Consider the following 23,414-nt stretch of genomic DNA (forward strand, 5'->3'; position numbering starts at 1 on the left):
GACGACGGAAGCGACCCGACAGCCGTGCGGAAGGTGGCAGCGCACGCCGCGCCACCGGCCGCGGTGCACGTTGCGCTGCCGACCGCAGCACAGGACGACGGGGCTGCTTCGGGAACTTCAACCGACGACGACAGGCTCGTCATAGACGAGCGGATAACCTCCACAAACAGTGGGGACAGTGCAACCAGCACGGACGAAACAGACGGACAGGGGGGGACGGAGTGAGTGAGTGTAATAGAGCACGTGACGAGCTAAAAAGAGCAAGCCGGCAAACCGATAGCGACGCTTCGACAAGCAAGGTCAAAAAGAAGCTCAAGAGCACGGAAAAACAGGGTGAGCAACTGTTTAACTCAGAGGAATGGACGAGTAGCGAAAAGTTTGAGGATTACGATGTTTATGACATGTGTTCAAAGCTGGCCGCAAAGCTGTGCCATGTATTGATCAGTAATTCTGCTGTCGAGAGGTTGACCGGTTGCGTACAGATTCGGAGCAACAGATCCAGTTATCAAGAGGCACTCATCGACACGTGTTGGTTGCCTGGATCAGCTTCAGCGCATCAAGGCACCGAAAGACCAACACCGGCTCCGTTTTCTGTCGGCCAACGTCGCCCCCATCGCCCTGGTCACCTGGTCTAGGCCTGCCCAATCAAGTCTATCTACCGCCTACAAAAGGACTGCTCCCGCTAAGTTCCGTCGCAGTCGGCGGCAAAGCTGTGCCATGTATTGATCTGTTATTCTGATGTTGACAGGTGAGTTTAACAACCACCTACCCGCATCCCTTTTTTCTAAATTTTGTCTCACCGCCGCCGACTGCACAACAATGTCTGACTGTACTATTTGTGCTGAGCCATTGCCGCTAGACGATAAGTTTCTGAAGTGCTCTGTGTGCAAGGATGGCTATCACCTGGGTAAAAACTGCTCGACGGTTACTGAGTCAGATTTCTCGAAAACGTCATCAGCCAAACGGGAATCTTGGGTCTGCCCGGAATGCAAGAAGCAAGCAGTCAAGCAGCCTGTGGCAGGTGCTAAATCGGATGATGCAGCACTGGCACAACAGCTGTTGACGGTAAACGACAAACTGGACCGGCTGACGTCTACAGTAGAAACGTTGACTGGTCGAGTAGAGGAACTGTTGACCTTCAAAGCCACAGGAGAAAGAACTGCCCAAACTGTCTTAGAAATACAGGGGTCGCTCGATTCCCTTAACGCGAAATATGAATCGGTATCATCCATTGTAACTGCGAACCAGACAGCGGTCAGTGAGCTGGGCACACAAGTTGATACACTCTCCGCTACGATAGTTGCCCAGGCTCTGGTGCTCGAGAAGGTTGGCTCTGAGCTTAATGAATTGGAGCAATACAGCCGACGCTCAAATTTTGAGATTCATGGCCTGCCGTACAAGCCCAACGAGGATTTGTCTTCCTTTTTGTCAGAACTGGCGGCGAAGCTAAAGATTTCGGAATTCAAGGCGACCGATGTTTCGGCTCTTCACCGACTTCCCGCAAGAAGCAATACCATTCCTGTAATCCTTGTGCAAATGCACACTGTCTCTGCCAAGCAGGAGTGGCTCAGTGCACGAGGGGTCCTTCGTGAGCTTGCTCATGATAGCACCTTTCCACGGCTCTACTTCAATAATAATCTTTCGCGTGCACAACGGGAGCTGTATCGGCTAGCAAGGTTGAAAGGCAATGACAAACATTTCAAATTCGTCTGGACGAAAAACGGCAGGATACTGGCTAAGAAGGATGAAGAAGCACCTGTCCTTTATATCAATAAGGCGTCCGACCTTGATAGTATTGTGTGAACATGAACAAAGATGCATTTATGACATGTACGAATGTTAACGATGTCTGTAGTTTTTTTCCAAGTCCTAAAGATGACGGCTTCCGTGCTGTTCACGTCAACATTCGCAGTATTAGAAAGCATTGGGACTCACTCCTTTGAACTTGTATTTCGATGCGATTGTGCTTACCGGGATCAATATTTCGTCCGCTTGTATCAGTCAGTATCAGTGGCAGTGGCAGTGGCAGTGGCAGTGGCAGTGGCAGTATCAGTGGCAGTCCGGTGGAGCAACGACGACGCTCTGACCGTGTTTTCTTTGTTATAGCTCCTGCCCGACGAACCGCCACAACGCCCGATGACCCTGGACGCAGCGAAGTGCTAGGCCTGCAGCAGCTATCTACGCTGGGATCAAGGCCAAGTGAATGGCGATGACAACTGGACGATAACGTCGTGAAAGTGGGTGGATCTGACGTCACAAGCCACGGGTTCGACGGGCTACAAAAGGACGCTCGGAAGAGGAACACCCCGCAGTCCGGTGGAGCAACGACGACGCTCTGACCGTGTTTTCTTTGTTATAGCTCCTGCCCGACGAACCGCCACAACGCCCGATGACCCTGGACGCAGCGAAGTGCTAGGCCTGCAGCAGCTATCTACGCTGGGATCAAGGCCAAGTGAATGGCGATGACAACTGGACGATAACGTCGTGAAAGTGGGTGGATCTGACGTCACAAGCCACGGGTTCGACGGGCTACAAAAGGACGCTCGGAAGAGGAACACCCCGCAGTCCGGTGGAGCAACGACGACGCTCTGACCGTGTTTTCTTTGTTATAGGTAAGAAACTTGTGCCTCAATGAGGTACACTTTCCTTGCCTGAAACTTATGCTCCACTGGACTGCGGTGTTGCAATATTCCAATATTGTAGTGTTGTAGTGCCTGTTCGGGGATTATGGCGGAACGAGACTGCTTTGCATGCCAAAAGAACCTTGGTAAGGAACAGTTCTTGCCATGTTCTCGCTGCGAACATTGCTACCACTTGGGAAAGTGTTCAGGCATCCCGAAAAAAAGATTCAAGGGTATGAAACAAGGTGAAATTGACACTTGGAAATGTAGATCATGCGCAGATGAAGAAAATGAATCCTCGGATTCAGACAGCAGCAACATAAGCAGGGAAAACCGCGAAGGTGACAAAGAACCGCAGCACCAAGGTGCTACAGCTCTACAAGAGGCAAACTTGGATCAGAAACTAGGCATGGTTTTGTGCAAGCTGGATAGCGTTGATAAGAAAGTTGACAAGCAAAACATAACAACGCAATCGATTGAAACCTTCATGGAAGTGTTGTCAACGAAGTATGACGAACTTCTTGCCAAAATCGGCTCACAGGAAACTGAAATCGCTCAACTCAAGATAAAAACCGAGGAACTTGCGAAGCAGCTGACAGAAAAGGATGCTGAAATTGCTTGCATAAGACACAGCATAGAAAGTGCTGAGCAGTACTCGCGTCGAAAAAACCTTGAGATTCATGGCATAGCCGAATCACCAAAGGAAGACCTTTTCCAGGTCTTGGTGAACCTGAGCGGTAAAATGGAAATTGAGGCGCCGGAACGGCATTCGATAGAAGCAGTGCATAGGTTGAAATCGCGCCAAGACAAAGTTGCTCCAATTATAGTCAGATTCACGGATCAAGCAACCAAAGACCTCTGGATAACTAAAAAGAAAGCTCTTCGGGCTGAAGAAATATTCTTGAACGACAATCTCACCAAAGCCCAAGGACATTTGTTCTGGCAAACTCGAAAGCAGGCAAAAGAGAAAGGGTACAAATTTACATGGACAAAGAACGGCAAGGTGCTGGTCAGAAAGGAAGAGGGTTCTAAGATAATCGGTATCAACGAAGCGGCTGACCTTGCAAAACTAACCTAATGGGGTCGTTTGAATCCTTCAGTGAATGGGACAAGCACGTCATTGAAACACTAAAGGAAGAAACGCTGCATGGAGAGCTAAGATTGCTACATGTGAATATTCGTAGCCTGCAGAAAAATTGGGACCTACTGTGTGCGTATTTGCGAACAATGCCTGATGTGGATGTCATCGCGTTATCCGAAATAAACATCACCGCGGAAAGATTAAGCTTGTATTGCCTCAGGGGTTATACACAATATGCCGTATGCCGTGAAAATCGTAAGGGTGGCGGTGTTTTGGTGTTCGTGAAAGATGGCTGGTTATCATACAATATTGATGTCAAATTTGATAATGCCGAGCATATTACCTTGTCGATCAGTAAAACCGACACCGCATACATTCTGTGCGTTATTTACCGGCCCCCTAACTTGAATCCGCAAAAATACATTGAGGAACTGCAGGCTTTACTAAACAAGTATATGAATGAGAAACACCTGATTTTAGTTGGGGACATAAACATTGATATCATGCAAGATTCTCAAAGAACAGTAAGTGATTACCTGAATTTGTTAGCCGAACATGGATTGTATAACGTAATAAAAGAGTATACAAGAGAGGAACGCTTGGGCTCAAAAATTTGTAAATAATGCATTGACCATATTACCCTTCGCCTACCTAACCAGCGATACACATCAGGAGTCATTAAATCCAAATTAGCTGACCATTATTTTGTCGTGTTAGCAGTCATGTCAGAAAAACTAATTAACAAAGAAAAAACTCCGTTTACAAGACCGGTTATCGATAATGCAAGAGTCGACGCAAAAATTAGAAATACAAACTGGAGTGCACTTTTACCACTCGATCACTTAACTATGTACAGTAGATTTATTGAAACACTCAGCAGAATATATGATGATTCCACTAAAATGGTGAAGATAAGGCAGAGAAAGCCTGACAACAAATGGATCACGCCAGATATAATGGAATTGTGCTACTTGAAGGACAAGGCCTGGCAGAAAAGCAAGAAAGAACCTCAGGATGCTACAAAAAGAGCAGAATACTGTTCACTAAGAAACTTGGTGACGGCAAAATTGCGGCTTGCGAAAAGAAGGTACTTATCGCAACAGTTCTCGTTAAATAAAAATGACGTAAAGAACACGTGGAACTTGGTGAATGACCTAATGGGCAGATGTAAACACGCATGCGTTGAAGACACGATAAAAAAGAACTTCCCCATGGTAGACGAGAAAGTAATGTGTGATATGTTCAATGACACGTTCTTGCATGCGGCGGAAAACCTAAGACAAGGAAATTGCGATAAGCCAACTGAAAATAAGCCTAAACGCACATGCGCGAACACGGCTTCCCTTCCAGATATAGGCGAGGTCGAATTGTCGAATATTATCAAGGGCTTGAGGGGATGGAAGCCACCGGGTTTCGACAGGATCCGTAATCGAGACTTGCGCAGTAACTTTACGGTGCTTAAAGAAGTACTATTAAAAATATTAAATGGAATATTCCACACTGGAGATATACCCAAAGAAACGAAGATATCCGTTGTTAGGCCAATCTACAAACACGGAAAAAAGAGTGACTGCGGAAATTATAGACCAATTTCCATCCTCTCAGCGCTTGCACACATAATGGAAAAGTACGTAGCATCTGTGCTACTTTCATTCTGCGATCGGTTTTCACTAAATAACAATGCTCAATTCGGCTTTACACCAAACAAAAATACAACGTCCTTGTTAGAACAGCTATCCGATTGCATCAATAGTTCGATAGAAAACAACCGAGTAGTTCTGGCTTTAATGTTAGATTTAACAAAGGCTTTCGATACCATAGATCACAATATTATGCTGAGGAAGTTGCAATATCTAGGCTTTAGGGGGCATTTTTCAAAATTCTTTTCAAGCTATTTCACTGAGAGATTTCAGTGTGTTAGACTAGGAGAAACGTATAGCAGTTTCGAGCCACTAAAATATGGAGTACCTCAGGGCAGTACATTAGGGCCATTGCTGTTCAACATATAGAGCGTATTCACATACATACAGGCAACCATGCGTGCGCCGCCATATCTGTGGCCAAGCGTCTGTTGCTAGGCGACGTTGTGCGCACGGCCCGCAGATCCGGCCCTCCTCTTCTCCTCCGTGCCTTCATGGCGGCCGGGCAGGTCGCGGTCCGCGATATGAGCTTGTGTTTTCGTGCAAGGCGTGTGCGAGTGCCTTGATAGTCTGTTGCACCGCGATAGCGTTGGTTACGCGAAAATTCATGGTTCCGCTCATGAGTGTGACAACCTTATCTGCAATTCAACCCCAGCCTCTGCGCACACCTACGAGCGAGTGCGAGTCGGTCGGGGCGCAAAGGTTGCATCGTTAGCGCATTGGTCGTTGGTCAGCATGAACTGCATCATTTCCAAACTGATGCCCACTGAACGCAAATTAATAACTCGACGCTAAGTACTGTTGAGTACAGTGCGATCTACCTATCGCCAGACGTGTATCAAGTCGCCGCCGCAGATCAGCTGATGGCCAGCCGCCGCGCTCTAATGTCACAGGTGAGTTGTTTTGCTGAGTGTGAAACATTTAGCGCACGAGAAACCCAGTGTCAATGTGTCGCCCGTGCCATCTTGAGGGAAGCCGTTTTTAGGGCTGCTTTTTTGATAATAACTCGAACATATTTTCTTCTTGTTTTTTCTCGTGCGGTGATTGGATCGCATGCAGCGATCAATTTACTTCTGTCAATCTCAGCGCAGGGCATGAAGCCCTGTGTTTCGATTGTCCTTGGGTGGAGTGAGGAAAACGGCGAGCATCAGTTAAAGGTCAAAACCTCGGGTACTTCTATCCTGCGCACTTTTGAGGCCGATATATCTTTTAAAGAAATTGCTGTTCGATCACGCCGTCCGGAAACGAACGTCGTCTCAAGCTGTTGTTTTGCGCCAGCAGCGCTTAGCGAAACTTACTATTATGTGTTTTTAGGGGCAGCAGAACTGCCATTTCAGTCTCCGTACAAAACTTGTAGCTCCTGCTTGGTTTAGAAAAACTAATTGTGCACATAATGGAAGTAATTGTGCCTTTCTGCTTCACCCCGAACTTTAGCCCGTTTTTTTCCTTTCTCTTTCATTGCAGGCGTATGCAGCTACTAGAAAAGAAATACGTCGACCTCACAGAGCTGGTGTGCGTCCTGCGGGGCAAGCCTCAAGAGCGCCGTTTTTTGCGGCATCCGTGTGCAGCAGCAGGTTTAAATACAGTGATGGTGTTTAGCACACTTCGAAACTGATCTACAGAAATATTCAGAAATAAATAGCGAGGTCGACTGGTGCCCTTTTATGTGCATTTAGGTGCCTTTCCAGCTACTGCTATTTCAATTTACAATGACTGTGGAAAATGGGGGGGGGGGGGGGAACATTTTGGTCATGCTCTTCATGTGCTATAATATATAAAAAAAAACATTTTAGTCATACTCTTCATGTGCTAGAATATTTTTTGCAAGACGTGGTTTCTGGCCAGGAAATGATAACTCATGGCTATCGCCTTCATTTTGGCTCATTCAACTGTTATGAAATGGTGATCTGTACAGTGAGCGCAAGGACTTCATTGAATTATCGGGCCACATTTTGTCACACTGCGAAAAGTTACGCTTGTGTTCCACTTTTTGGGAAGTGCGTTCATTGCTTAGAAAAGGAAAAGTTCACACATGAATTGATAGGCGTACTTAAAATTGAATGTTTAATAATGTGTGCATTAGAGACCCTTCAGTTGCACTCCCAAAAAAAGAAATCGTGTATCAAAACCTTGCTATGTAGCAGGGAAGGGGCGAGATGACGTGTTGGTTTCGATGTGCTTTTAGCCTTTTCATTGGTTGTAATCGCATTGGTATGTTTATTCCTTGAATAAACAATCAGTCACAGTTCAGTGCTTTGTCCTGCCTTTGTTCATATTGCTTTGTAAGACCCACTTTTCATTATGCAATACCAACTAGCTTACCAACCCATGTTCTTTGTGCACCACCGAAGCTTAACATTGGTGTTTCCGGGCATCAGCAGCAAGGCTTGTTAAGTTAACTTGTCTTACTTACACCTAGGGTAACTGCTAACAGCAGCTTGGGACACTATTAAAAATGGCATGATGAGAACATGTCTATCAAGAAACATTTTATTACACATCAATAAAACACCACCCAACCAACAGTTCACAATGTAATTACCCATCAGTTAAATATTAGTGATAGTTTGCAGTAGGTCACAGGAGCACCGATGCAGTCTGCCGATTCTCTTTTGTTGTCACTTCTGCACTACTACTTGGAGCTAAACAGAGACAAGGAGCCTTGCTGGGGTACAAAAAAAAATTACACCCATCTCCCCGAAGGGAACCATGAGTAGTAGGATGCGGAGTGTCATGGGGGTTCCGTTTGCGTTTCCGTTATGTTTAATTGCGTCAGCGCTCCCGCTGACGGGACTGTTGCTTCCATCCTACTTCATCTGAAGAAGCTCGGAGTCAAGCGAAGCAAGCGCAGCACTGAACGGGCGCTCTGCTAGTTCCCCTTTATATTCACAGCTGTAGGAGAGGAGACTACGAGAGAGAGAGCCGCGCATGCGCGCCAGAGAGCTGAAGCGAACGGAGGAGGAGCGCGCGCAGATGGTAGGAGAGGAGAGGAGAGTACGCAGCTGTTTGGAAAGGAGAGGAGCGCATGCACAGATGGTGTGCGGACGGTCGCCACCGGTCAACAAGTGACATACCCCCGAGCATAAGACACTCCGCATCTAGAACACGGAAACACCATTTTTTCCCATTCCATTCGGTTTTTGTGTGTGGGTGCTTCCACTTGTAACCTTCCATTCTTTGTGTTACGATTGATACACATAGCCATGCCCTATTGTGCACAGTTAATCTAAAGCAAGGGTGTGAAACACCCGGGCCACATGTGGCCTGCAGACCTTTTGATTTTTTTTTTACCTTTTGATGTATTAAAGGATCACCGTAAAACAAATATCAGTGCCTAGATTTTAGTCATCCTGGAGATCAGTACTGATATGTTTCTCGAATGGTGACACCAAATTCCATACAGAAGTGACCAAGCATATTTACAATGTGTGGGAAAGGACTTGTTTCGTTTGAATGGCAGCATTAGGTGACAATTTGTTGCACCCCCCTCCCCCCTGCCTTTCTTGCAATGCAACCTTCCCATGTGGGACTGAACTTCTTGACTGTGGCTTGCTTGCTCACTGATGTGAGTTGAGACCCCTCATGTCACTAACTAAGATGCACAATTTTGTTTGCACAAAACATTAACAATTCTTAAAAACTTGCATACTACGACGACAATCATCAATGTCAGTGTGGACAAAAAAGGGAAAGAAATACTGACATTGGGCAGCATTACAAATACCCTGTATTTTTTGTGAAGACACAGAACTAAGCTGAAGAACGTTTACTAGAGCAGCAGCAGCAGCATAAAATGGACAGTGGTGTAACAACTGACAAAAAATAACCTACCTAAACCATTGGAATCGAAATCACGAGCGTAACAGTTCAAAATTGGGCTTGATGTCTTCATCTAGACTCCCATTGCTTTAGGCTCGCAATGGGTGCTGCCATTCACTGCGTGGAATAGCATTTCACATTATGGAAAATTCGGAGGGCTTATTTTACACATTACGGCACATCAAAACTTTCACCGCCAAGAAATTAGGTAAATCGTCGGTCAACAGTCCAGGAAACAGCTTTTCATGTCTACAGGAGCAAAATCCTCATAATGTTCTGTTTGAACAGAAGAGTGCATTCATACAGATGACCAGGGCTAAAATCTTCATGACAGAACATAACTGCAAATCACACAATGAAAACCAAAACATCTGTGCATTTAGATACTACAGCGAAACAAAAAATTGCATCAATAAGTCAATCATCAGGAATTGCACTACCTGGTACAGTAGCCTGTGCATTGTGCTGTTATGCCCATCGCTGGGTAGTCCCTAAATCATACTTCCAATAAATACACATGGTTTGCGGTGATTTTAGATGCCCACCACACAACATTTTTTGCACACCCGTTACACACCACACTAACCATGCGTTGCATCCTGGCTGTCTTAATGGTCATGTTCGCCTTCTAACCAGTGGCATTGGATGCCTGCTGCTCTTTTCACTGTTGCCCAGTATTGGCATTTCACTGCAGCCATTCCCATTCCATCCTCTTCTGTGTGGCTAAGGTGTTGTGCTGCTGGGCCCAAGGACATTGCAGGTTCGATTCCCAGCCACTTTTCTGACAGAGGCGAAAAGCAAAAACGCCCGTGTCTGCGAGATTTCGGCGCACGTTAAAGATCCCCCCCCCTTCTTGCCCCAGGTGGCCAAAATTAATCCGGAGCCTTCCACTACGGCGTGCCTCACCCAGCTATTTCCCACACAATAAGGGAAACTGCTAGACATTGTTGTCTCAGCCAAACTGATGCACACGGCTTGCTGGAAAATATCTATTCGAATGGCACAACTGACTGGCTCAGATTTGCTAGAGCTGCGCAGACAGCTACAATTTTGTCTAGCTGGGTGAGCCTCTCGTTGTGCTTCACAGTCACAAGATCAATTGGAATAGTGCTTGACAGGATTCAGTATCGTCCTCTAAGTAGCCCAATCACCCGTTCTACATGAATGCGGACATTAGCCAATTTTCGAGTTTTTTGGACGTCCCAAGCCGATAACTGCGATTTCCCCCTAGTGAAAGCCGGCATTTCTAGCTTGGCTAAGTGGATGCCAACAGCATCACCTATTGTGAATCCTCTGTCAGCCAACACTGTGTCACCTGGTACAAGGTTATTTAAGATGCCGCAAGGCTCGGTAAGGCGCTTGTCGCTGGTCCAACCACCCCAACCCTCGGAAATGAAAGTGACTGCACCTCGTGCTTTGCAGCGCAACGCCTTAGCCACTGAGACACCGCGGCGGGTTATATTTGCAGCATTAGTAAAACCATTTTGGAATACTGCAACTTGCCAAGGAATTTAGTCCTGTCAGTTTTACCTTGCAATCTGATTATACTCACATTTTTTGCAGTTTCTTTTTAGTTGTAAATTAAGTGTATCAAGTCATTTTTTTTGCGTGTTTGCCATTCAGCAGAAGACTGCACTTACTGGGCACGTCTGGTATTGATGGTCATTTGTCCTCAACACATCCTGTATTTACAGATTTCTTTTCTGACTCCAACAACTGCATCGGTGAAGCAATTTTGTAAGCCTGCAGCTCGTCGTCTTGTTCAGTTGTTATTAACGTGCTATGTTAGAGAAATCACATCAATCTCAATTATCTTTTTAGTTTAATAGTGTGGCATTACTTTGTGTATTTACCAGAAAACTATTACCTGTCTGTATAATGCCTTTAAATCCCTATTTCTTTGAACTGTTTCAACACTTTTCTGTGTATGATACTGTCCAGTTGCTGTGATTTTTTTAACACGAGGAAAATGCAAATATCATTTTAAGCAGTGACATCACAAATGACATACTGTGTGCTGAATAAACTTTTTCTGTTGTTGCCCACTAACCTGTTGCCTACAGCTTTGCAGGCTTTGCTTAAAGACCTACAAAAAAAAAAAAGTAGCAGATAGTGAATTTTCACTATTGTAAACGCGATACCCAGGACTCTGCTGGGAAAAACTCGTCATTGTGTACATAGAAGGGAACTTAGTATCTGGCACACAGCATCACTGAAAAGCAATTTACATGCCCATCATAGCTAAAACATGCTAAAATTCACACTCACTGCTACATTGTAATTTTTTTTTTATTCTAAGCATCCCCTTTTATTCATGTCCCTTGCACTTGCGATAGATGCACTTAAGGTTGATGCACAAAGATTTGGAGTATTTAACATTCAATACACCTTTTATTAAAATGGGGTAGGAACTAAGAATTGGGCTAATGGGGCAGTAAAAATTGGAACAATTCATATGGTGAAAGGTGTTGGAGGGCCAGAGACAGATGTGACGATAGTTCCAGGGTGCTTACTGCTCCTACCCTTGTTCTACTCTCCCCAAGTAGGAGCTGTGCAGTACGGTCTCCCACTGCTATTAACACTGCAACTTGGTGTGGCTGTGTGAGGACGCTGACATAGCATGTGTGCTAGGCCTGCTCCTTCCTGGCACCTGTGGCACTCTGCAGGGGGGGTGGGGGGACAGCTACTGTTACTTGTCCTGGGTAACAGTAGCTGTAGACAATTAAGCTCCGACACGAATTTGTCTGGAGGTGTCTCCAAACCACAGATTCCTGGGAGGGATACAGGCTCAGGTCAGCAGACAGTGGTTGGGGATATCCGTGTAGGACACTACTCTGTTCCTGCCTGACAGTGAGATGAAGTCACCGTCCAGATTGACGTGCGCTAGGTCGGTGAAGCCGCAAGCGGCGTTGTGTGCGGATTCAATCCTGGCCATGCCAAAGAGGGCAGCGGTCCAGATTAGATCCAGAATTAGCGGTCCAGAACTTGCCGGTTCGTTTTTCGGGGTCGAAGCCAAAAGTTAGAGGTACGGACACCTTTTCAGAGATCTGCCCTCGGGAGAAATTTAGGATTGCAGACTTGGAGGTTTTAATTAACAGCGATGCTGTTGAGCAAATCATTTCTGTATGGTGTCTGCAGCTTTTAAAATACTACGAAAATGCACACCATTCATTCTCGCGTGCCTTGATACGTGTGCATAGTTTGTCGCGGATAGTGGATGGGCCAGAGATAGTTGGCATGGCCGAGGAAAGGAAGAGGCCGGTGTGCTTCGACAGGCTCGGCGTGCAAAGCATCTGCTAGAGACGATAAGTCATGCTTACAGGGCGGCACAAGAAAACGTCGACCAAAACGACGAGCTCACTCTGGCGTTGCTCAACGCAAGGTAATGAAATGCCATCCCGCCGACGTCAACCACGGCACCGCGACAATAAAACTCAACTTTGTGTCCGTCAATGATCAAGTCTTGCAGGTGAGCGCAAGCTTCCCTGAATTTTTTTACTGTTCTGATTTTTGTGAAGGCCACCATTGCCAGTGCAATGGCTGCTGCTTCATACACCACTGGGGTATGAAGCGGGCCAGAGGCAATGGAGTTTCCCTGATTATTGACTACAGCAACTAATATTACGTCGAGACGAAAATAGTTGGCTGCGTCCCTGTAAACCACGTCCTCACATTTAGCTTAGCGTTTGCGCAGAGCTTGCGCCCTGGCCTATCGTCGCTCGTCGTTGTAATTGGGGTGCGTTTCACGAGAAGAGGGGGAATGAGGATGCAATCTCCGCGTTGTTGGAATAGCTACTTGTAAAGTCGTGCTGCAAGGAAGGTTAATGTCCAATGTGCTTAAAATGCGACTCCTTGTTTGGCTGTTAGCTAAAGCTCATGCTGCCTTAACCTTTGTAGAAAGTGTACGTCTGAAACTGATCATGGTATGCAGAAAAAGAGTTTTCCTCCATGTTCAAGAACCTTTCCCATGCATGGAATGAGAGATAATGGCTGGAGAATTTCAATCGTAAGCTTTTTTTCAGGTTTAGGGATTAAAATATTTTTGGCTCTTTTCCACTGTTTCGGAATGTGGCCTCTATCCCAACACATATTAAAGCTAATGAGTGAGGGCTTCTAAAAAGTCATAACCTAGATTACAAGCATTTGTTCCTGATGTCGTTTTGCCTAAAAGCACATTTTGTTTTGTGCAAAGGGCCGTAATGGCAGCCGCGTACCTTGCTCAAAGTAATGTTGAGGAGGGCATTATTCCGGCTCGAGTAGGGGGGCAGTACTTTGGCAGCACAGCTTGCAATATGAAGATCCTGAATAACCTTCAGTAGTTCTTTGTCCGTGCTACCAAACTGATAGGGAATGACACTTATGGCGAATTCCATTGGGAGAGCAGGAGCACTCAAAAGCACCCTGAAAGTGCTCTCTCCTGAGCAGGCGTGTTTCAGTGGTCGAACAGAAGTAGGAGCACTGTCATCCAGTGGTAGTGCGAGACTACTTTCGGTGCTCTGAGAGCAGTTGGGAGCAGTTCGATCTGCTCCCGCTTGAAAAGTCGGAGTGAGCACAGTACGATACGAAGGAAGTCACATGACCTTTAACGTCATATCCTCCCCTTTGTGTGTGTGTGTGTGTGTGTGTGTGTGTGTTTTGCTCCCTTGTATCGGGGAGCGCGGCAGTATCCATCGTGCATTTGCAACTTTGTGGAATGGGCAGCGAGCCCTACGAGCATGCGAATGCTTCACACCGCCACACGTGTTTTGCCCGGCTTTGCTCACACATGCTTTTCCGCAGAGATTGCTGGGATGCCTAAAGGCTGGAATACGTGGAGCGAACTTTCACGACAAAGTTTGCGCGGCGGGAAATCTCTGAGCTACCGTACTTATCCAATTCTAATGCTCCCCCGATTCTAACGCACACCCGATTTTTCTGACAAAAAAACCAAAAAACTTGCACCTCCGTTTGTAATGCGCACGGAACTTTATAACCCAGACAAACGAATGCGGGAGAAATGGGCGATTTATTCCCCAAAGTAATTTCGCTCATCTCACTCCTCGTCGCTTTCCGCTGACCAGAACATCTCGTCCTCGGTGCCGCCAAGAGCCTTCGCGATGCCACACTTCTGAACGAACATTCAACCATGGTCGATGGGATCGTGGCCCACGCCTCGCACGCCCATCCCGCGAGCTTCTCCAGAGCCGCACGCTTCAGCCGACCGCTCGTTTTGAACGCGTGAGAGCCGCTGCTGCCATTGCTGTTATCAAGCGCGCAAGTGGAACAATTTGACGATTTGTGTGAACGCCGATAGAAAAGTCTAGGCGCATATGGTTCCTGCGTCCGAAAAATCGTTGCTAAAAGCTTTAGCGCCATCTTGACATGGTGATGGCGATGGGTGGGACGAAATTTCTGCTGTTTCGGTTTAGAATCCGATGCTAACTAGAGCGATCTTGTCCTCCCTCGCAAAGCGAGAAAAAGCGATGCCTAGCTCATCACTTGCGACGTCATGCAATGTGCCAAGTCGCCAGTGGGAATGTGCCTTTAGACGATTGGTGAGCACTTTGGAACTGTCCGCTGACGGAGGCCAGACGCACGTGCAGTCGATTTTATGGGGCCCATTCCCCTTCACGCAGCGTCCTCAAAGAACCGGTGATGCAAATGTTGAGACCGCTGATTTCAGCACCAATCTTATCCTCAAATTGCACTAACATGGCTTTGAATGTCACATGAGGGTTTCCATGATCTGTTCTCCAAAATTTTGAAGCACACCTTCCGTAACGTACTAATCATCCGACCCCGAAGCAAGGGGGGTTTGCCAAGGCCAATTTTCTTGTCCCAGTGTTTTAACTGAGTAGAGACAGATGGAGAATTGTCCATTGCATCTGCGGACCCAATTTCTGAGGACCCTAAGGTCGGTAACCTGCTGTGGCTGGAGTCAACGATGGCCTGAGATGCTGGTCTGACGTTTTGGGCTGGTCTGACGTTTTGGAAGAGGCGGGGTTGACAGTGGTGTCGACTCCCTTAAGTTCAGTTAGGGCTGCTTTTAGAACTTTTTTTTTTCCAACGATAATAGACTCAAGCATGTGATGGATTTTGTTAATTTGTGAGCATGAATCGGAATGTCTGCCGTGAGTGTATTTACTCTGGGGGACCATGTGTCTCTGAGTGTGTTTGCTGTGGGAGACCGTAGCTGCCCAGCTCACCTTGTTGTTTAGGTTGATTCTGTTGGCATGGATATGGCCGCCTGTCCTCGATGGTTTTGGCCCTCAGTGCTCGACAGCCAACGACGCAACGTCCAGCGCACACAATCCCAGCTCCGGGTGGAGTTGTCCTTGGTCGCCGGTCCACAGCTCGCATTCCCTTGGCTTTGCTGCAACCAAGGAAAGGAGCCCAAATGGTCACTCTCCCCAGATGAGGCCCTAAAGAATTTTTTACTGCTCCTTTCTATTGTCCTCGTCCTTCACGAATAGTCACAATCTGCGCATAGAGTGTAAATCCCGAAGTGCTAGGACTTGATTTTAATGAAGCCTGTCGCGTGCTTAAGCTCCCAATCAGAGGTCAAGAAAAAAACGTTCAATGCATTACTGACCGCTAATCGCTAAAACGCTTCAACAAGGCCGAAGCCACATGTAGCCAAAGCAACAAGCATGAAATGAACATCGTACTGTTAAACTAGGCCGTACAGCCAGTGTCTTTTTGGCAGGAGGCACTTATTCATGTGGCAGCATGTAATGCCTTTCAGCTGCTGCTTGCATCAATCTAGAGTTTTGCTCCCGTGAGTACACCCCATTGTTTTTCTCAACAGCTGCGTAGTTTAATTTGACCCAATGCAAGTGCAGTTACTAATATGCCTGCAGTGCACTGGCCTTGAATGCAGGATCACACATGCTTGGTGCATTGCTACCGTGGTATGCTGCACGTATCAACTCGACTCAACAGTGTGTCACCTGACAACCTCCAAATGCACACCTGAAACACCTCCTTTAGTTCTTTCCAGGGTGCTCATTCTTCACAGTCCATCAACTGTTGGTACAGCCAGAAATACTTTTAGGGGTTGGGGGTGTATGGAGGTATGGGAGAATGGAAGGAGCCTTGCCAAAATGAATGCTAGCACTTGCTTATGTGCAGCACAGTAAAATGTTTGGGAGAGGGGGTTCAAAACCCCTCCGCGCTGTACCTGGAGAGTCCTATCATCCATCTGGGAGGCCATCACTGATGTGTTGCTGGGGCATTATTGGCTCGTTTCTCTCTCACAAAGGTGAGCACATGGAGGAGTTATTTGTGCACTTGACAGCACCTGAGGATTCACGAGGATTGTCAGCTGCTGATAATGGCTGAGCTGTTGGGTTGACCTTTTTTCTGTGCAGCTTAGCAGAGGGGTCAGCCTCGCGTAGGATGTTTACTAGCACTGATAAGACGCTGAAAGTTGGGACGTAAAGAGTAGTCAGGCAGTGGATGTTCACACGTATTTAAAGAATTGGCCATCATATGGCTTATGTGAAGACTATGACATGCTTTTCATCACTATCAGAAGTGGGGTAGGTCCAGCCCCTTTAAGGGACCGTGGCACACCATCTTGCATTCGGGACAGACGCAAACACCCACACATCAAAACGTTCGACAAGTACTCCTGTAATGATGCCAGCATTTACGGAGGTGAAGGATAAAAAAATCTAAAATGAAGTTTGCCTTGGAGGTGCACTGTCCCTTTGGCACTGCACATTTTTATACGTTTCAACACGAAAATGCATAATCAACATAAAAAAAAAGTTGTACAACTGAAACTGAAAAGCAACACAGGCTGCATAAACTTTACCTTCTTAAGAGAAGCAAAAATAGGCCAGAAACATGCATACGCTATGCCAAGTTTTTTCTGCAGCCTTGTGTGCCTAGTGGTGGCTGGATGGCTTTTTGTTGACTTCGCCGGACTGGGGGAGTGGCTGTTGAGAGCCAGTGGTTGATCTCATGCTTCAGACCTGGAAGAGTGAGTAGTAACATGTGAACTTAAACATGCTGCGATGCACAGTTTTACAACAGTCAGTTCACCAGTGACCACATAAAGTTGAAAACGGCTTGTGCTTGCTTTGTAGAAGGTTTGTACGAACACTTTGATTGACTATGAGGTTTAACACACTGACACTACACAGGCGATGAGGCACACCGTAGTGAGGGACTAAGGTTAATTTTGACCACTTGGGGATGTTTTAATGTGTGCCAAAATCTCGAACATGGGCATTTCTGCTTTTCGCCTCCATTAGAAAAGTGGCAACTGTGGCCAGTTGCCGCTTTTCAAATATGAAGTCTGGACTAGAAGGTATGCAGGCAACGTTTAACAAATATACATATGTGCAGACGCAAGGATGGTGAAAACAGAGCCTGCAAGCATATGAATAGTCTGCTTGCCGGTTGGGAACGTTGGTTGCTTAAAAAAAGAATGGTGCATAAAATAACCTGCTAGATACCATGTGTGCCCAAGGCAATGCTTAAAAATCAACTCGCCATTCCATGTAATAAATGCAGCTATGTAGTAAAAGCCCAGAGGGGGAGGGAGGAATAACCGGGTGTTTTAAGGTGCATAGTAAAAATAGCGCAGTTAAAAGGAACGAGCCAAAGATGGAACTAGCGTTACTCCGCTTTGTTCACTAATTAAAACGCCCAATTTTTTTTAATTCCTCAAATTAAGGTACTTCCTGTCTCGTCGGCTGACGAGTGACGATGAAAGCGACCACACCGACCGGTTGCTGGAACTCAAGTGCCTTTATTAAGCGAAGAGAAATAAACCCCCCCGGTCCCCGATGGCGCGGCGGCGCAGGCGTGGAACACGGTAGCTCACGCGTCACACATCCGGCGGGTTTGATCCGCGGAGCTTTCGACCGTCACTGCTGGTGTTTCGTCTGTGCTTGAATAACTGTCAGACGCAAGGCCATCAGGCATGCCTGCACCGTTGAATGGCACCAAATGCCGACGGTTGCGCTGAATGATGCCTGTCGGTGTTTCCACCACATATGAGCGTGGTCTTCTTGCTGGGCTGAGCACCTTTGCTGCGCATGACATATCCTGCACCCACACATCCTCCCCGTCAGCGAGTGGGCGGAGTTGGTGGGCGGCGTGACGACGGTTGAAGTCTTGACTTTGTTTTGTTCGGTTAGCTTTATCCTTAGCTGCAACTTCGTCGTGTGGTGGCCACTCCGGTTGCAGGGTGTCTGGCATCTTCGGCACTGTCGTTTGCAGACGTCGGCCCATTAGGAGCTGCGACGGGCTGTATCCGCTCGCTCCTGGCGTGTCGCGGTACACCAGAAGCGCCATGTGTGGGTCCTTGGATTTTGTGAAAAGATCCTTCATGGTCCGCACCATGTGTTCTGCCTCGCCGTTTGACTGTGGGTAGCCCGGGCTGCTCCTGATGTAATGAAATCCGTAGGTCTGCGCGAACTCGGCGAACACCCGTGACGAAAATTGCGGGCCGTTGTCGGACGCGAACACATCTAGTATTCCATGTCGCGCGAACGTGCTCTTGACAGCCGCAATGACAGCTGTGGAGGTGGTCGACGACAAGCTGATTACTTCCGGAAAACGAGTGTAGTAGTCCACCACGATTATGTAGTGAGTTCCATCAAGTTCAAACAAGTCGGCGCCTACACGCTGCCATGGCCGATTTGGAGTCGGTGTTGCGATTAGTGGCTCCGAACGCTGAACTCTCGTCTGAGCGCATTTCTCACACGATGTTACGAGCTGCTCAATTTCGCTGTTAAGGGTAGGCCACCATACTGCGTCCCTTGCCCTTGCCTTGCACCGTCCAATGCCCTGGTGGCCTTCGTGGATTTGCTGAAGTACCTCACGGCGCATCAGGCTTGGAATAATGATGCGGCGATCTTTGAGCAAGAAGCCATCGCACACTGTGATGTTGCCTCTTTCCTTCCAGTACTCCCTTAGATGAACTGGAACCTTTGAGACGTTTCCTGGCCATCCTTTCTCACAGAAGCGGAGTAGCCCAGAACAGATGCCATCTTCCGCTTGGTGCTTGCGTAAGGCATCCATGCGGGAGGACATGAGGTTGGCAGCTGCTGTAACGACTTCCCCGATGAATAACTCAATGGAGTCTGTCTGCCATTGACTTCGCTCAGGATCGTGTCCCTGAATAGGAGCCCTTGACAGCGTGTCTGCCGTGGCAATCGGCTTGCCAGGGACGTAGAGAACAGTGAACTGATAGCGCATAAGACGGATTCGCAAGCGCTGGATTCTGGGCGGAATCATGTCGAGTTCTGCTGATCCCAGGAGCGTGACTAAAGGACGATGATCCGTTTCGACTTGAAATGCGATGCCCCTCAGAAACTGGTCGAACCTCTTGACAGCCCACGTCACAGCCAAAGCTTCTTTTTCTGTTTGACTGTAGCGGCTTTCAGTGTCCGTTAGGGATCGTGAGGCGTAAGCAACCGCTCGTCGTCCTCCCGATGGTTGATCTTGAAGCAATACGGCTCCGAGACCGTATGAGCTTGCGTCAGCTGACACAACCGTGGGGTACGATGGGTCATATTTAGCCATGCAGACCTCTGAACTGAGCAAGCTTTTGAGCTTGTCGAAAGCAGCTTGCTGGCACGGTCCCCAAGGGAAGCCATGAGTTTCTCTTTTGAAGCAATGCCCTGATCGGTGCTGTGATGTCGGAAAGATGAGGAATGAAGCGGCCCACATGGTTCACCATTCCCAGCAGTCTTCGGACACCGCTGACATCCGATGGGGTTGGTAGCTTGGCCAAGGCCTCGACCTTTTCTGGATCGGGACTGATTCCTTGTGCGCTAACCACGACTACAAGAAACTTGACTTGGTTTGCAGAGAACGTGCATTTCTTGCGGTTCAGCTTGATTCCCACTTCTTCCAAGCGCTATAACACCTGCTTGAGACGTTGGTCATGCTCTTGCTGCGGTGCTCCGAAGACAAGAATGTCGTCAATCATGCTCACAACTCCTTCGAGGCCTTCCAGAATTCTGCTCATCTGTCGCTCAAAATATTCTGGCGCTGAGCAGATTCCAAAAGGTAGCCTTTGGAAACAGAATCTTCCCATTGGTGTTATGAACGTAGTGAGTTCTTGACTTTCTTCTGAAAGCTTCACCTGGTGAAAGCTAGCGGTAGCATCGAGCTTAGAGAATACCTTTGCTGATCCCAGGCGTCCCAGGATGTTCTCGACTGAGGGTAATATGTGACGCTCCCGAAGCACGACTTCGTTGAGTCGGGTGAGGTCAACGCATATTCGGTAGCCTCCTCCTGCTTTTGGAACAGCCACCATACCGGAACACCATGGTGTGGGACGGTCCACCCGTTGGATGACTCCCTGGGATTCGAGCTTGGTGAGCTCCTCTCGAACTGGTTTGTGAAGCGGAATCGGTACTCTTCTCGGCACGCTGAGTGAGAACGGTTTGGCGCCTGGTTGGAGACATATCACGTATTCGTCTTGCAGCTCGCCCAAGCCATCGAAGAGACTGTCCTTCAAAGTGACGGTAGAATCCGTTACACTGTCCACGAACCGTATAACTCCGAGAGCCTGTATCGCAGGGAATCCAAGAAGCGGCGGGTCTTGCGAAGGCACAACATACACTGTTTGCACTGTAGACCTGCCTTTCCAGCTCAGTTTCGCTTGGAATGTTCCGAGAACGGTGAGGGAGTAATTTCCTGGGCCCGTAAGCTCACCTTCTGGCTTTTGCAGCTGTTTCGGTATGCCTGGAAACGAGTCCGGTACCACTGTCACCTCCGCACCCGAGTCGACCTTGAAGTTAGCATAGTCCGTTGACGGCCGCTTTTACGAACTTGGCTCTGGTGATGGCTGCTACGGAGTGCAGTGTGAGAGCTCCCATGTTCTTCTTGCTTTTCTTTTCGCAGACTGCTTCGAAGTGTCCAATCCGATTACACCCTTTGCACTTGGCTTGCCTAGCTGGGCAATCTGCTCGAGGATGCGTTGGTCGACCGCAGTATCTGCAGCTCGTGGTAGCGTCGCTTGTGTTGGACTTCGTAACACGCTTGCCGGAGCTCCCTTGAGAATCCGAGCCATGTCGCGGCTTTTGGAAGCGCTTTTGAACTTTGGCCTCGGCCACAACGTGAGCAGGATTCGGCTCTTTTTGGAACACTGCTGCACGGGCTTTCACGGCATCTTCATTGATGCGAGCCTGTAGTCTTGCTTCTTTAAGGGTAAGCTTTTGTGTTCGGCACAGTTTGTCCACAAGGTTAGAGTCCCGGAGACCCACGACGAACCTGTCTCGAACGAGTCGTTCTTCCACTTCCGCTGAGGCGTAGTTGCACTTTTTGACAAGTGTACGCAGTGCAGTGTAGAACTCGCCTACGGTCTCACCTTCGCCCTGGGTTCGACGGTGGAAGCGGACACTTTCGTAGACCTCGTTGACCGGGTGGATGAAGTGATCGGTGAACTACTTCTAGCGAGCTCCAGTCTTCGCTGGACAATGCTAGAGTGTGGAGAACGCGGCAGGCGTCTTGGGAGCCCATGTCGTAAAGAAGCATTCTGACCTGCACTTCTCCCGGCGCTTGGTAGAGCCCAGATGCATAGCAATAGTCGTCGAACTGGTAGACCCATTCTTTCCAAGAGCTTGGGTTCCCAAAATCGAATTTCGGTGGCGCTTGAAGCCCGGTGCCACTGAACTGGATAGAAGGATCTCCATCCGCCATAGCGTGTTTTGCAGGCTACGCACCTTAGACTGATTGCTATTAATAATTGATCGATGTGTCGCTAACTTTATCCCACTTCTGACACCATGTCTCGTCGGCTGACGAGCGACGATGAAAGCGACCACACCGACCGGTTGCTGGAACTCAAGTGCCTTATTAAGCGAAAAGAAATAAACCCCCCCGGTCCCCGATGGCGCGGCGGCGCAGGCGTGGAACACGATAGCTCACGCGTCACACATCCGGCGGGTCCGGTAACGCGAACCGCCGCCCGAGCGAGCGTGAGAAACGCACCTTCAGCGCGCCGTGAAATGCGCGTCCACTACACTTCCGAAATCTGGGTCCTAGTAATTTTTCTGCGTCAAGACTTGCGCATTGAATCTACACGGCAACAGCGGAACGGGTTGGTCACTGCAACAGCAGATTTTCTCTGGAATTGGAGTCTGAAGAAAATCTCAGTGATGTCAGTGATTGTCAGTGTCAGTGATTGCCGCGATTTAAATAAAAAACAAGAGCGCGCCTGTTTTTTATCCCTCGTACGAACAACCGACAAGGCATCCAGCGTGCGACCGCGACTGGTGACTGCGAAGCTGATGGTGGCGCATTGCTGCCTGCCTAAGTTTTCATTCCAATTTATTTGAAAACACGTTGGCACACGGGGGCGTGCACGAGTAGGTAGAGCGGTAAAAACGTTAGAGCCCACGTATGCGTGCGACTGCGTCGCGATAAGTCACGCGTATGCTCGCGGAAAAGCGATCGCCCAAAGGCATATGCAGAAAATGTTGCCGTACGGAAGAAAACTCGAGGAATTTGTTCAAAGGGCGCTTGCGATCCGTCAGCGCTCGGGTTACAGCACGGCTCGGGAAGCGGCCTCGCATTCGCTACCATCGCTAAATCGGCGTACGCGTGAAACAGCTCTCCAAAGAAATTATTCGGTTTTTGTAATCAACCATGTATTAATGGGAACTTACCAGACAAAGTCGTGGATACGGTGCGGGTGCACTTGCGTCGGCATCCACGGCGGCAGCCAACTGCAGTGTCGGACTTTCGCGCCGTTCCGGCCGTTCGCTGCAGCGGTTTCATCCTCCGGTGATGCGAAGTTATCGATGGCAGGTAGAGCGCCACCACGTAATGTGAATGCGATTAATAATATATCTCTTGAAGCCACTACCGATAATTGGGTTGAAACGCGGCAGACGACAAACGGGACACCGGTGTTTTTTTTTTTTTTTCTCGAGATGTGGGCGCACAGCGCATGCGCTAGCACAGTGGCCACAGACATGGCGGCTTTCAGTGTGGCCAAGCGAAGAAAATCGCCCGCTAAACTTTTGAATGAATACCGTCTATATGTTACAGACCTCGGCCTTCTACCATTAAATTCAAACATTTTTCAGTATGCGGATGACACTGCAATTATTATAGATGTTCCCAACGTTGATGAAGGGTTTGAATGTCTACAAAGCGATATTCTGACACTATTTGATTGGTTTCAGGAAAACTGTATTTTTGTAAATAAGCAGAAAACAAAGCTTTACTGCTTTAGGAATCCACATAAAGTTTTAACATTAAGTAGCAGGATTTTATTGCATTCTTCTGACTGTAACCCCT

General features: G+C 47.9%; 1 long non-coding RNA gene across 1 annotated transcript; it reads right to left on the reverse strand.

Moving 5' to 3' along the window:
* Nucleotides 1-15,281: 15,281 nt before the first annotated feature.
* Nucleotides 15,282-23,088, reverse strand: LOC144164045 (uncharacterized). Its single transcript, XR_013321016.1, has 3 exons — nucleotides 22,778-23,088; nucleotides 17,000-17,119; nucleotides 15,282-15,513 (listed from the first exon to the last, which is right to left on the reverse strand). It is a non-coding gene; the product is annotated as an uncharacterized LOC144164045 (long non-coding RNA).
* Nucleotides 23,089-23,414: the final 326 nt, after the last annotated feature.

This window comes from Haemaphysalis longicornis, unplaced genomic scaffold (assembly GCF_048455015.1).
Source record: "Haemaphysalis longicornis isolate Haplotype H1 unplaced genomic scaffold, Haemaphysalis longicornis Haplotype H1 scaffold_13, whole genome shotgun sequence".
NCBI lineage: Eukaryota > Metazoa > Arthropoda > Arachnida > Ixodida > Ixodidae > Haemaphysalis > Haemaphysalis longicornis.